The sequence below is a fragment of the Dendrobium catenatum genome, unplaced genomic scaffold, assembly GCF_001605985.2.
Source record: "Dendrobium catenatum unplaced genomic scaffold, ASM160598v2 fragScaff_scaffold_1373, whole genome shotgun sequence".
Lineage (NCBI taxonomy): Eukaryota > Viridiplantae > Streptophyta > Magnoliopsida > Asparagales > Orchidaceae > Dendrobium > Dendrobium catenatum.
Window position 1 is genome coordinate 401,941 of NW_021319835.1, and position 15,866 is coordinate 417,806.

The following is a 15,866-nucleotide window of genomic DNA, read 5'->3' on the forward strand; positions in this document are numbered from 1 at the left end:
TTTTTCTAAATCCAATATTTTTTAATCAAACAAAGTGATTCTTACTGATAGTTAATCCCTGTAATTTCCAGTTTAATTCTTTCCCTTAGGCTCAATTTTGATCTGTAGCATGATCTGATTATCTTCATGTGAGATTCTATATTTTTTTTCGCCAAACTGCCCACATGAATTTCCTAGTTTTTTTCTTTCTAAAATCAGTAATTTGTAATCAAGCAAAGAGATTATCACTGAGAGTTTCCTCTCTTTGCTTTTCTGTTTCATTCTTTCCCTCAAGCTCAATTTTCATTAACAGCATTGTTTTGCTGTCTTCTCATAAAGAATTGTTAAACAGAGATGCTTAATCCAAGAAGCACTTGTTCTTGCGAGCTATCTCCTTCCCATTGGGTCGAAAAGCCTTTGAGAAGAATACAGAAAAATAAAGAAGAAGATCACAGCTCAAAATCGCCTTTGTGAACGGGGTTTCTTATTATCCGAAGGAAAAACGAATGCCTCGGAAAAAGACACAGATGGGTTATTAATAGCCAAGTAGAGGACAACCCTCAATTACAAGAAGACAAAAAATAACTTGAATAAAGGACTAAGCTAAAAGCAAGAAAAGACTGAACAAAGAAAACCTTCAAGACATATCTATAAGCAATACAACGATCATACACTTAGAATAAGAAGAATGCTGCTGATTTTAAGAAATCAGGGTTGTCAAGTTAGTTTTTTCGTAGTATTTTCACAATCAACTTTATAAAAATACTGCAATCATCTTAAATTTAAGGTTTCACAACTGAATTAATTTTTTATGATTTTTTGAAGCCCTCTATTTATACTTTCTCCAAAGACATTATAAGTGTCTTTTGCATGCATTAAGTCATTTTTTTCTGGAGAAAATTTGAAGATAGAGCCTTGGGAGGGGGAGACGAAAGGGTGAAGTTTGAGAGAGAGAATATCCTTGTGGGTTTCAAGGGAGTGTGGAAGAGGTTTCACACTATTGCTCGGACAAACTTGCATCTTAGTACCATCGAATTCAAGATTTGTCTTGAGGAAAATTTTGGAAAAGAAGAAGGTCTCTTTGGTGTCAAAGGACCCAGCTACTCCGCCGCACTGGATAAGGTGAAAGTGATTCAAGGTTCTCTGTCTCACTAGGAGGGTGAAAAGGAGTCAATGTTCTCTTCCTCACCAGGAGAGTGAAAAATGAGTCAAGGTTCTTTGCATGTGAAAGGAGTACGGTCCTCTGTCGCACCGGGTTTTTGGAAGAGAGTTTGTAAGGGCTTCTCCTCCTAGTTATGTGGGCTAAAGGAGAGACACTATAGTGATAGTGTAATACTCGGAGTGAGCGACTTCGGGGAGTGTACATAAGTCATGATTTGACCAAACCATTATAAAATCTGGTGTGTTCTTTGTAATTTTATTTTCTGCCGTTTATTTTTCCGCATTTATTTTATATTATGACTGTTTGGTTGAAAATATTTGATTAATATTATATTGTATTCATTATATTATCATCACCATCTTTATAACTTTTGATAAATATACTAGCTTCCGCATCAAGTGATGATATTACTTTTGTATTAGTGAGCTTTAGAGACAGTTCATTGAGATCTTACAACCTCCTGTTAGCACGCTGTCATTTACCCAAGCATTATCTTATTACTGTTTTACCATCTTGTAATATATAAATACTCTTGTAAATACTTTTCTCAATAACATACTTTTTCATTTTTCCCTCTCGAGAGTCTCCTTCTTCCTTCCGCTCGAAGGCTTCATCGCCTCTCTGACATGGTATCAGAGCTACCAATGGGGGATCAAGATTCGGTTTCTTCCCTCCCTCCCCCCTCCTCTCTCGCAGCAATCAACACCGAAGTTGAAATTTCCATACCTGCGACCTTAAAATTTCTCATCTCTCACATCAAGAATCTCATTCCCCACCCTCTTACATCTGAGAATTACGCTATCTGGCGAATTCAGGTTCTTCAGCAGTTCACGGCAACAGGGTATGCCGGACATCTTTCCGGAGCAGCTGCACCTCCAGCCGACATCGTGTCTTCCGCTCACGCGAACTGGCGTCTCGCGGACAGTCTGCTTCTATCAGCATTGTTTTCCACAATCTCCCCCGCGCTCCTCCCTCATCTTTATAAACAGCCTGAAAGAAACAGTAAAGCGCAAGTAAAGCGCAAGTATAGCGCAACTATAGCGCAACTATAGCGCAACTATAGCGCAACTATAGCGCAACTATAGCGCAACTATAGCGCAACTATAGCGCAACTATAGCGCAACTATAGCGCAACCATGGCGCAACTATATCTACAAGTTCAGTTTTTTTATTACTTAAAATCAATAATGAAAGCTAAGAAACAACAACATTATATTCTCTTTTTTTTTTTTTACTTTTTCGACAAAAGAAATTTATTAAAAATCGCAAAATCAGAGATCCTAAGACTAATGAGCTGAAACCTACGTCTTCTATCTGCGGCGATAATATTAAAACTGACTGTTTACAACTTTCTAACTTACCGAAATGTTGAAACCAGAGGAATTTCCGGCTACGTTAGGTTCCGATTCCGATTCATGCACTACCCCTTGCGATTCATGCATCCTTTCCGATTCATGCACTCCCTCTTCCATTCCCTCTTCGACCTCCCTCTTCGCTGAGCAGTCCATTTCTTCTCTGCAATTTTCTGGCTCATTTTTTCTTCTACAGCAGTCTTTATTTGCGTCTTTCGCGGCTTCCAAAATGAAAAAATAGGGCGGCAAATGATTAAAAGTTCAAATGAAAGGCGTTATCGGGTCGGGTCGCTAATCTGACAAGACATAAAGCGTTAATAATAAATTAAAAAAACTTCTAACAGATGTCGCATTTCCATTGGCGACCGAACGGAGAGATGACTTCGGTCACCTGACCCAATAATTTGCCCTCTCTGACACCTCCAAGGACATTTAGTTTGCAAATGGAAGGGCCTTATGATCCTACGGCTAGGGTAGAGAGTGATTTGGAGGCGGTTTGGACTTCTGGCGCGGATCAATCAGAGCCGAGGTGAGTAGATCGGGCCTCAATAGAGGAGGCGACAGCTTTGACTTGCAACTGGAAGGATCAGAGGAAGCGTGGATGTAGAGGAGGCGAAGTTCCGCTATAGAGGTGGAATCCGGCTTATTGGAAGAGAAAGATCGGGAGGAGGTCGGTCGACAGCTTGTGGGCGTGAGTTCGGCCGGTTCGTGGAGTCCTTCGGTTTGGTGAGGTTCGGTCGCAAGTTAGAGAGGACAACGAGTTCAGTTTTGGGAGGAAGAAGCAGTCGGCATTGGCTACAGGGAAGAAGAGGAAGTCGGGTGTGGAAGTCTACGAGCGGATATGGAGCGTGGTCGGAGGTTGTAGGGAATTGGGCATTGGGCAAGAGGAGTTGGACGGCTTCGATTAAGTGCAGCGACGCTCGAGATGAGTAAATCACTGGATTTACGCAGGAAACACGCAGGTGTCGCGATATTTGCGGGATTCGATGACAGAACGAGGTAACGAGGTATATCGCTGCTGCTCTGCATTAATTTTTTTATTTGAACTTTTGTTTTGTTTTGGATAATTCACATAGGTCAACACATTCACATATGATCAATGCTCAAGTGAATATTTACATTGAAGCCTTAGTTTTTTTAATAACTGGTTAAAATAAATATAATAAAGTTTTTCACATTTTTACACTCATCTAACATTTAAAAGTATCATCAATTCCACAATTGATTTCATCTCAAATATTTAAAATCCATTATTATTTTTTTTTTCAAATTTTGATATTTGTGGAGGCCCCATAAATATTTTGGAGAGGCCTACAAACTTATTGGAAGCCCGAATAATTTTTTTTTTAAAGTTTTAGATCCTTTGTATCTTTACAGAATGACACTAGGCTTTGCGGAGGCCAGTAAGAGTAACTCCAGCCGAACGCCTTGCAGTCTTTACAATCACTCGTTTGCTCCATCTGATAAGCAAAGCACTCGCCATTCACATGAGGGTGAACATTGCAACGTCAATATTGTCGTCGCACTGTTTATACGCTATTTTTTTAAGTGTAATTTTTTAAATTAAAAAAAAATTGATAAATATACATATAATATTTAAAATAAATATAAAATAATATATGAGAAAGAATATACAAAGAATTTTTTTTTTGGTGTTAGAAAATGGAGTTCGGTTGGAGACAGAGTTATTACATTTTTGAATATTAATGTATTTTTGAGTGAAAATTGAGTTTTTTTTGTTGGAGATGACCTAAGCTTGATGGATGCTTGTGAAGGCTGATTATTTGCTTAACAATTTTTTTTACAAAATGTTAAAGCCTGTGTTTAGATCCCATTCACTTAGCCATAATCTCTCAGCATTGCATTTCATGTTCTTGGCCTTATTGCTAACTTGGAACTAACACTTCTTTGAGGCTTTGGGAGAATTGTTTTAGTCACGGCGCATAGACGAAGAGTTCTCCCTATTAACATATGGAGTGATCTTTTCTACAAAATTAATTCTTTCATCAATCTTATAGGCTTTTACAATAGTCTCTTTCTCAAAAGCATAACGCTACACTTTGTTAACAGATAAACAAGAAAGTACACTTCTTGCCAGCTGTCATGGTTGAAGCTTGTATGGTCCTCCACTTAGTTTCTATAAATACCCATGTAATACATGTATACAACTATCATTAAGAAATGAACATTTCTCTTCTAGTATTTCCTCTGTCATCTTTAGTTCCTGTACGCTTTACTGCCACCGCAAGATAACATGGTATCAGAGCAGAAGAACACCGAGGTCTGGTCTCTTTTCTTTTCCCTTGTCTGCTCTTGTCCCGTCTCCTCCTCTCTCTCTCTCTCTCTCTCTCTCTCTCGTCTCCAGCATGTTTGCATTTTTTTCTCTCTTCCTTTTCGCTCATGGAAGGATCTGCAACCTCTCTTCCCACCGTGGATTCAAATCCTCCTTGTTCCACGATCTCCATACCACCACAGCTTAAATTCTTGATGAGCAACATCAAGAATCTTGTTCCTACATCTTTAACCGCGGATAATTATCCAATTTGGCGGTCTTAAGTCGAGAAAAATCTTCCATGCGAACGGCTTCAAAGGATTTCTTGATGGCTCAACTCCCTGCCTACCGAAAATATCTCTCACCAATGTTTCTTCCTCCTCCGCCGCTCCTCCTCAGCAAGACACTTGGATCTTAATCGATCAAAATCTTGCCGCCAGTTATTCTCCATTATTACACCATCCATTCTTCCCTGCATTATGTCTTTAGCTCACTCTCAAGAAATCTGGGCTACTCTAGCTCACCGCCTTCAATCCACAACTCAATCTCGTGTAATTCAATTAAAGAATGAATTACATCACCTCTCCAAGGGAGATAAACCAATGGTTCAGTTTCTTCTTGACGTTAAATCTAAAGTGGATGCAATCACAGCCGCTGGAAGCACAATCGACTCCTAAGATGTCATCCTCTACACTCTCAACGACCTTCCCTCCTCTTATCAGTCATTCAAAATGGCTATTTGCACAAACTTGCAGCCGTTAAATCTTGATGACTTCTATAGCCTCTTATGTAGTGAATGACAAAATATACTGCAAGATGCCACCAAAGATCTTCAATCTCTTCACTTGATGGACAACAATCTTGCGCTCACTGCATCTAGAGGTCGAGGATGGGGTCGGTTCCACAATAATCGTGGAAATCGTGGTCGACGATCACAACAAGCACCATGACACGGAGAAAGAACTGCAAATCGCAACATCACCTGTTAGATATGCAATAAAAATGGCCACTATGCAATTCACTGTTGGTATCAGACTGATCCGACGTATACATATGCAACACCAAACTCCGCTATGTTCAGTCTGTCTGATACTCCCCCTTAAAACGATTGGTTCTTGGATAGTGGAGCTTTGGTACACCTCACGTCAGATGCCACTCAATCAAACAACACCGAACCTTACACAGGATCGTCTCAAGTAGTTATCGGTAACGGACATCATCTACCCATTCAAAACACAGGTAAATGTCTACTTCCAACTCCCTCAGGTAATCTCTACCTTCACAAACTTCATCATGTACCAAATCATGTGTTTAATTTGCTTTATGTACATCAATTAGCCACTGATAATGATTGTCTTATATCTTTTTCTCCGCATGATTATCAAATAAAGGATTCGAAGACCAAGCATCTTCTTCTTCATGGAACATGTCATAATGGCCTCTACAGAATTCTTCACACTACTAAGACTTCAAATCTTGCTCTTCTTTCTGTGCAAACCATACCAGATCTTTGGCATAGTCGTCTTGGTCATCCTGCCTACTCCACCATCCGCACTCTAGCTCGTTCTCAATCGTGCATTTGTACTGATTCGTTACATAAATTTTGTAATACATGTAATGTAGCTAAACACAAACGTCTCTCTTTTCTTCCATTAGTCATCAATATACTTGTCCTTATACACCATCCCAAAATGGCGTGACTGAAAGGAAACATTGTCACATCCTTGAGACTATCCGAAGCCTTTTAATCCACTCAAACACTGCTTCACATCATTGGGTTGAAGCTCTTCACACTTCCATTTATCATATCAAACACCTTCCTACCATATCACAGCATATCATTCTTTCAATTATACAACAAACAACCTTCCTATATGCACCTTCGTACGTTCGGCTGTCTGTGCTACCTTTGGCTCAAACCCTATTCTCATTCCAAGCTATCACCCCTCTCAAACCCATGTGTCTTTATTGGATACGCTCAAATGCAAAAAGGCTATCACTGCCTTGATACTTCTACAAATCGCATCTATATATTGAGGCATATTGTATTTAATGAGAGCATCTTTCCTTACAAAAGATGCTAGCATAATCCTTCCATATCAACCAATACCAAGACCCCTCACGGTCTTCCTCCTCTATTATTGGTTCCTGCGTCAAACACCTCTTTATGGGCTCAAACAAGACCCAAGACAGTGGTTTGAAATGCTAACAAGATTTCTTCATGAACAGGGATTTGCTACTAGTAATTCAGATCTCTCCCTCATGATATATCGGAATAATGGTTCTAACATGTATTTTCTAGTCTATGTTGATAACATCATCTTAATAGGAAATGACAACAAAACTATAGCAAAGCTTCTTCAAGCTGTCCAACAACGGTTCAACATGAGTAGTCTAGGGGCTCTCACGCAATTCCTGGGCATTACCGCAGAATGAACATCCACCGATCTTCTACTTCACCAAGACAAGTATGCATAAAATATTCTTCATCGGGTTGGGATGCTCAATTGCAAACTAGTTGCAACACCATCCCAGACAAAACCACTGCCGCAAGCCAATTCTCCCATGTTCTCCAACCCAAAACTTAATCGTCAATTGGTCGGAGCACTCCAATATCTCACACTTACTCGTCCGGACATCACATACGCCGTCAACAAAGCTTGCCAACATATGCATCAACCAAACGATCTCAACTTTGAAGCACTCAAACGTACGTATTCTATGTTATGTACGAGGGACTCTACATTATGGTCTACATCTCAATCCTCATACCACTCTCACACTCCGAGCTTCTACATATGCAGATTGGGCATGAGATCAATCTGATCGCAAATCCACCACAGGCTACTGTATGTTCTTGGGAACCACTCTCATCTCCTAGAGTGCAAAGAAACAAACAAGCATTGCAAGATCATCCACTGAGGCTGAATATCGTGCTATTTCTATGGCCACAACCAAAATTATGTCTTCATCATTTGTTACATGAACTCGACTGCACACAACATTTGCCAACTATGCTATATTGTGACAACACTTGCAATAGCCCTAGCCAATAACCCTTTCTATCATGCTTGAACAAAGCATATAGAGATCGACTGTCACTTTATTAGAGAATGTATAAAAAATAATACTATTCAACTTCATCATATTGCCTCAAAGAACTAATTAGCAGACATCTTTACAAAAGCGTTAACCATTTCTAGGTTTAACTACCTCATTCCCAAACTGATCGACAAGTCATTGTCATTAACTTGCAGGGGTATGTTAATAGATAAACAAGAAAGTACACTTCTTGCCGGCTGTCATTGTTAAAGCTTGTACGGTCCTCCACTTAGTTTCTATAAATACACATGTAATACATGTATACAGCTATCATTAAGAAATGAATATTTCTCTTCTAGTATTTCCACTGTCATCTTGAGTTCCTGCATGTTTTACTGCTACCGCAGGTTAACACACTTGAATGTCTACAAGATCCTCAATTTGTTCAGCGCCCACTTTCTGGTGATAATTCTAAAAAACGAAGAGTCTGCTGCAACCTTACACGCTTCTGAATTCTTCTAGAACCTAACAACAATCTTCTTACTATTACAATCATTTCCATCTTATTAAAATGATACTTAGCTCTAAAGCTTAGAATTTACCTATGAGTTGAAATCACCTATTGGCCCGGGATTTTAGCTAATTAAACAAAGAGATTCTTTGCAACACATTTCCTCTCCGTTATTTCGTTCTCTTTCTTGGGCCTAATCTTGATATCTTCCTATAGAGAATTTTGGATCCAACAGTCGTCTAATATTTTGAAACTTGGAAGAGTCTTTTTTTTGTTTGTTTTTTCTACAAACCTTCACAAAAGTTAATGTATTACTATGATAATATGTAACATAAATTGCAAAAAAAAAAAAAAAAGAAGGCCAAATAAAAGTAGAGCTCAAACGCCATTCAGCTTCAATGAAAATGAACTATTCCTTGATGCATCCATCATTCAAAGCATATTCGATATTCCACATAGAATTACACAAATACACATTTATTTTAAGATGGCATCAGATTACAATCAAGCACAAGATAATATTACATGTTTGTTGACAGATAAACATTGCTAAATAATAAACAAAACACTGTCGAACATCATTGATCCAACAGTCTGTAGAAGCCTAAAATTTCTGCAAAATACAAATAATAATGAAATAAATGCTATATGACAAAGTCCAAACATTAAAACAAATACAAGAGAATGCTTAATCTGAGAGTTCAATGACTAACTGTTAATATATATTTCTCTAATTCTCTCACTTCAGCTGCTGAGTCATCTCACCCAGCCGTTATCAAGATTGCCACGTGTCACTTTTATATTAGCTAAGCTATTGTACCTTTGCTTTTCATTCTCTATATATACAGTCTGTTGTAACCTTCTTTGTATGATTTGAAATACAATATTATGTTTCTTTATTTTTTCTTTCTTGGTCTCTCTGCTTGCGTCCTCCTGCGATCGCTCTCTTATGGTATCAGAGTAGGCGTTCTTGTGACTCAGCTCAGGGCTCGATTCTCTCTTCCATGGACACATCCTCTGCGTCCCTCGCTACTGCACCAGAAGATTAACAACATTTCGCCACCTCCTCTAATTCCCAACCCATCCCACAATTCAACTTTGCAATGAACTTAATCATCTTTCCATGAAAACTCAAACAATGTCTCAATACCTTCTCATTGTTAAATCCAAGGTTGGCGCTATCGCTTCTACTGGATCACCTCTTTATCCCGAAGATGTTATCTTCTACACCTTAAATGGTCTTCCTGCTCAATATCAATCTTTCAAAATGGCCATCCGCACAAATCTTCAACCCATAAGTATTGATACCTTGTATACTATACTTTGTAGTGAAGAACAAAATCTTGCTCAAGAAGCGACAAACGAACTCCAAAACCTTCATATCTCCGAACTAGCCGTGGCTCTTGTCGCTCCCCGTGGGCGTATTCACGGTCGTAATCCTTCAAGTTGTGGACATCCAACTTCTTCAAACCGATCCTCTTGGTCTTCCCATCACCACCTCGACAAATCTATCTCAAATCCTATAAATTGCCAAATATGCTCCAATTATGATCACTCAGTCTTACGATGATGGTACCATCATGATCCTTCATATACAAAAGAATCCCATAAAACTGCTCTAATCTCTCCTTCCAAATCCAATGCCTCTCCCGATTGGTACCAGGAAGTGGAGCATCTACGCATCTCACCTTAGATTCTTCTCAGCTTCACTCTATGAAGACGTATGCCAGACCCCATCAAATCACCCTAGGTAACGGTCATCAACTGCTCATGCAACATTGAGGTAAAGGAATTCTACCTACTCCTCAAGGTAATCTCAATCTTCACAATCTTTATTATGTTCTAAATCTATCATTTAATCTTATATCCATTCACCGCCTTGCTTTTGATAATAACTGCATTGTCAAATTCTCTCCTCATGACATGAGTTTCAAATACAGGATTCGAAGACGGGTCATCTTCTACTCTAGGGACCTTGCCTTAATGGTTTGTATCCTATTTGGTCGACTATCACCAATCAACATCTCGCCCTACTGTTGGCTCAAGATGTTCCACATCTTTGCCATAAATGTATTGGTCACCTGGCCGCCGCACATTAAAACATCTGACAAATTACATCTCCTCTTTATGTACTACTGCTTATAGCTCTCATTGTAATTATTGTAGGCTGGTAAAAAGCCACCGATTACCGTTTAGTCAATCTACTTATTCCAGTTCATCAGTTCATTCTAACATTTGGGGTCCATCCCCAACTCTTTCCATGCATGGCTTTAAATTCTATTTCTCTTTCATCGATGATTTATCTAAATACTGATGGATCTATCCTATTATAAACAAATCCAAAGTAATCTCTAAATTTATCGAATTTAACAATATGATTACTCATCAATTTAATACTCATATTAAAATATTTTGCTTTGACTGCAGTGGTGAATTCATCAATCGTCAATTTCAAATGTTTTGTAAATAACAGGGAATAATTCATCAATACACTTGTCCTATAGTCCATCTCAAAATGGCGTCATCGAACGAAAGCACAGGCACATTATAGAAATTGTTCGTAGTTTACTCATTGAAGCCAATCTTCCTCAATCTTTATGGGATGCCTCCCTTCATATTGTTGTCTATCTCATCAATCGTTTGCCCACTCAAATCTTCACAATCGCAGTCCCCACTATATTATGTATCAAAAATCGCCTAACTACTACCATCTCAAGATTTTCGGTTGCTTGTGCTACCCATGGTTATGGCCTTACTCCACTAACAAACTTTCCCCTCTCTCCATACATTATGCATTCATATGCTATTCTACCTATCAAAAAGGGTATCGTTGCTTTAATCCTAAAACTGGGCAAGTATATATCTCTCGGCATGTTGAATTTAACGAATCTATATTTCCGTATCAACAAGCCACAGCTCACACTACACCTCATTCAACTCAAAACTTCATACTACCTCTCACACTTGTTCCTACTTCAACTCTCACTACTATACGACCCATCAATTCCAAACCTACCACTCAACAAAAATTTCGATGTTCTCCTAACCCCACTTCCACTCCTTCATCTTCTTCTATGCCCAATTACCAAAACAATTCACCTTCACCTGATCTGCATCCCGACCTAAACTTGCCCTTCACCATGGTCCCCACTCACCCAATGCAAACTAGACTAAAAACCGGTCATCTAAAGCCTAAAATTATTTGTAACCTTTCTTATCACAATCTATGCTGAAGCTGCTAAAGAGGAACACTGGCGCACCGTCATGTCTCAAGAATTCCAAGCACTTAAATCTTAAGGTACACGAGACCTTGTCCCTCCACAATCAAATCAAAACATTCTTGGCTGTAAACGAATGTTTCGCACTAAGTATATAGCTGACGATACTATGGCTCAGTATAAAGCTAGACTGGTTGCCCAGATTTTCAATCACGAATATGGACTGGACTATACCGAAGCATTCAGTCCTGTGGCTAAGATATATACCCACTTTTTGGGTTCTTCTTGTCATTACTCTTCACCACCATTGGCCCATTCATCAACTTGACGTATCAAATGCATTCCTTCATGGTCACCTAAATCACACTGTCTATATGAAACAGTCCATGGGCTTCACGGATACTATACATCCTACCTACGTGTGTCACTTGAAAAAGGCTCTCTAAGGTCTTAAGCAATCCCCACGAGAATGGTATGCTACTCTTTCCAGCTACCTACAAACTATAGGATTCCATTTTAGCTCATCCGATCCTTCACTTCTCATCTACAACAAAAATGGCATCTCCATGTATTTTATAGTCTACGTCGACGACATCCTCCTTACTGGAAATTGCAACAAAGCCATACAAACTCTTCTTCACAACCTCAACTCTAAATTTACCATGCGCGACCTTGGATCTCTCTATCAGTTTTTGGGCATCCAAGTGGTTCATACATCCTACGGTTTGCATCTAAATCAAAGTAGGTTCTCTCAAACTATACTATCTCGGGCGGGCATGCTAAACTGTAAACCGATTTCAACTCCTCAACTTAAAACATCTTCCACTCCTGCTAATTCTGGTGCTTTCTCTAATCCCACTTTATACCGTCAACATACGGGTTCACTTAAATACCTCACCTTAACTCGACATGATATCTCGTTTGCTGTCAACAAAGTTTGCCAACATATGCAAAATCCTTTAATTATTCACTTCGATGCCCTCAAACGCCTTATGCGGTATAGTCAAGGAACCTTGCATTTCGGTATACGTCTTTTTCGTAGTTCCCTCAACTTATGCTCTTATGTGGATTCTACTGATCGAAAATCTACTACCTGTTATTGTAATTTTTTGGGATATTCTATTATCTTATGGAGTGTTAAGAAACAAAATATTGTTTCTCGTTCATCCGCTGAAGCTGAGTACCGTGTTCTAGCTTCCACTGCTGTCGAAGTTATCTGGCTCTGTCGCCTACTTCAAGAATTCAACTGTCATCAGTCTTCAGCTACTCCTCTACTGTGTGACAACATATCCGCCATCATCATAGCCAACAATACAATATTCCATGCTCGTACAAAACATATTGAAGTGGATTGTCACTTCATTAGAAACTACATCAAAGACAAGGCAATTCAAGTTCACCACATCTCTACCAAAGACCAGCTCGCCGATCTTCTAACCAAACCACTCTCAATCTCACGATTTCAACTTTTATCACACAAACTGGTTACCTCTCCCGAAGTTATAGTTTGAGGGGGCCTGTTAATATATATTTCTCTCGCTTTAGCTGTGGAGTCATCTCACCCAGTCGTTAATAAGATTGCCACGTGACTTTTATATTAGCTAGGCTATTGTATCTTTGCTTTTCTTTCTCTATATATACAGTCTGTCGTAATCTTCTTTGTATGATTTGAAATACAATATTCAGTTTCTTTATTCTTTCTTTCTCGGTCTCCCTGCTTTCATCCTGCTTTGATCGCTCTCTTACTAACAACATAAGAAACAAAAGGCAAAAAAAATACCTGATCATGATTATGATGACGCATGGATCCTTAATCATAAGGTTGAAACTTTTTATAATTTAGCTGAATTCTACCAACATCTATGTTAGCTATCATTTGAAAGATTTCTTGAGAGAGAAGCATCGTAGCACCACCACAGTCATTGCAATGATCGACAACTGTAACTAATGCTCCAATAGTGTCTCCTATTTTGCTGCAGGGTTGTTGTTCACCTGAATTTAATGCATTAGGACAGTACACCTGATAATATTGCCCACATATATTGCCACCATCCCATAATTCATCATTCACAGATGCCAAATAAACTCCGTTTTTCTGATCACCGAAGCAAGCAGAAGCTGCAAATCATCAATGAAATAAATCATTTCTTACGAACAAATAAAATCTAAAATATAATATCATGTAAAAGACATCATTGGCACTTACGAAAATAAGGTTTAGAGTAGTAGGAGGCCTCTCCTGTCTTTAGATTATGTGCAATTGATGCAGGGCAAAGGAACATTAGACAAGCAAGAATAGTTATGTAATTTTCCATAATTAACAGTACCTTTTTTCCCTTTGGGAAAGCCAGACCCTTTCTAGGAGAAGATGCCTGTACTAATTTATAAGAAAATAATTTATAATAATTTTATTAAAAATAATAATCTTTTGATTTATTCCAATTCAGTACCAGACAACATGGAATACAAGTTTCCTTTGTAACGACATAATGATTTAAGAATTCTTCAACTTTATACTTAAAGTAAACATGCGATCACTTTTATAGAGTATGATCTTTTCATAAGCATCGAAAAATCCATAAAAAAAGGTAAATGATATTTGACGTCTAAAAATTCTAAGTTGAATAAGGCAGCCATGAGCTGTTTGTTGTGAATATGACTTGAAGGTGTAGATAAAATACCCTATCCCGAATGTGTTATAGGCAATTGATGTCCACTGCCAACCTGTACTTGAGAGAGTCCAGTATACGGTTGAGCTGACTGTAGTTGAGTTATATCGGATGTGAGGTGGTTAGAGGGTCCCGTATCTAGAAACCAGTCAGCATTGGAGGTTTCATCGTGAGCAACAAAGGCTTGCGGGTGCTGTGTTTGATAAACAAATTTCTCTCGATGCCAACAGGTGGAAGCAGAGTGTCCAGGTTTGAGACAAATTTGGCACTCAATGTGCGGAGAGGAGCGACGTCCACCTCCACGACCTGGTGCATTGGAGTTGCGACCTCCACGAACACGAGATCGCCCTCTACCGCGACCTCGAAATCGTCCACGAACAGCAGCTAAGGCAAACGAGGAGTCTGCTGCAGCATTGGAGGGTGTAAGATCAGTTAACTATTCATAGAGAACATTAACTTCTTCACTACATAGTAAAGAATAGAGTTCGTCCAAATCGTGAAATCGACAGGTTCTGCTCTAGTGCGAATGGCCGTTTTGAATGCATTATATGCGGAAGGCAAGCCATTAAGCGTGTATAGTATGATGTCCTCTGGATTTATAGTGCAACCAGGTATAGTATGCTGAATGGCATCAACCTTTTGTTTTATCTCTGTTAAATATTGCAGCATATTATGATCCTTCATCTTGATCTGATGTAACTCATTTTTAATTTGCAGAATGCGAGATCTGTTCGTCGTCTGGATACGTCTATCCAAGGTGGACCAGATTTCCTTGCAGGTAGCTAGGTTGAGCACATACGGTAAGATAGATGCTGAAATTGTAGAGAAAAGAGCTGATGACAAGTTCTGATCTATCATCATTCAGGTAGAATAAGCTGGATTTAGAGTTACAGTTTGATTTTGTCCTTGAATGTGCCTCATCGGTTTGGGTATGGAACCATCTAGGTATCCACTGAAACCATTAGCAGCAAAGAGCTTGCAAATCTGCTGGCGCCAAATAGGGTAGTTGTCCGCTACCAGTTGTGTATTGAGGACAGTCTTAACATTCGACATCAGGAACTTGAGTTCTGATGGAATGGTAGCATTGGTAGCCACTATTTGTGGCTGAGCTGATGAAGTAGAAGAGGATTCGTTGTTCGCCATTGCGATAGAATAGTACTCTGGACTTGTCCTGCTTACGACAAGCGCCTTCTTGGCTCTTATACCATGTTGACGCTAGCGAACTTCCTTCTTGAAGACTTGCACAGAGAATCTAAAGCAAACAGATAGAAGGAGCATTGTAAGGAAGGAGCTTACCTGCTCTCGTCCTGTTCATTCTCATATATAGTATAATGAGGCAAATACATCTAACGGTCCTGATTAGCTGGCAGACCATCAATGGCTTATAATAGTGCCGTACACATGTTTGTTAAAGCCAGGAGAAGTGGAGCAGGGAAATGAGGCGGTAATGCTAATAACATGTGATTTTTCCCTTAATCCAAGCCATTTCCCACATTATGTTTTTCTTGCGTTAAATTGAGAAATTAGACAAGCAAAATTGTTGTGAGAAAAGCCGAGTTTTTAAAAATTGGTATAAAAATTATAGTCTTTTTCTCTCTAGAAAAAATTGAATAGATGTTTTTTTAATGCTATACACTTGTACATTTGGAGATGATCTATCA

General features: G+C 39.0%; 1 long non-coding RNA gene across 5 annotated transcripts; it reads left to right on the forward strand.

Moving 5' to 3' along the window:
• Positions 1 to 2,933: 2,933 nt before the first annotated feature.
• LOC114580882 lies at positions 2,934 to 15,866 on the forward strand. Of its 5 annotated transcripts, none has more exons than XR_003702522.1 (4): positions 2,934 to 3,492; positions 14,436 to 14,816; positions 14,923 to 15,070; positions 15,262 to 15,866. It is a non-coding gene; the product is annotated as an uncharacterized LOC114580882 (long non-coding RNA). The 5 variants fall into 5 exon arrangements; XR_003702518.1 differs by having other exon boundaries at positions 2,935 to 3,500; XR_003702521.1 differs by lacking the exon at positions 14,436 to 14,816 and having other exon boundaries at positions 2,945 to 3,500.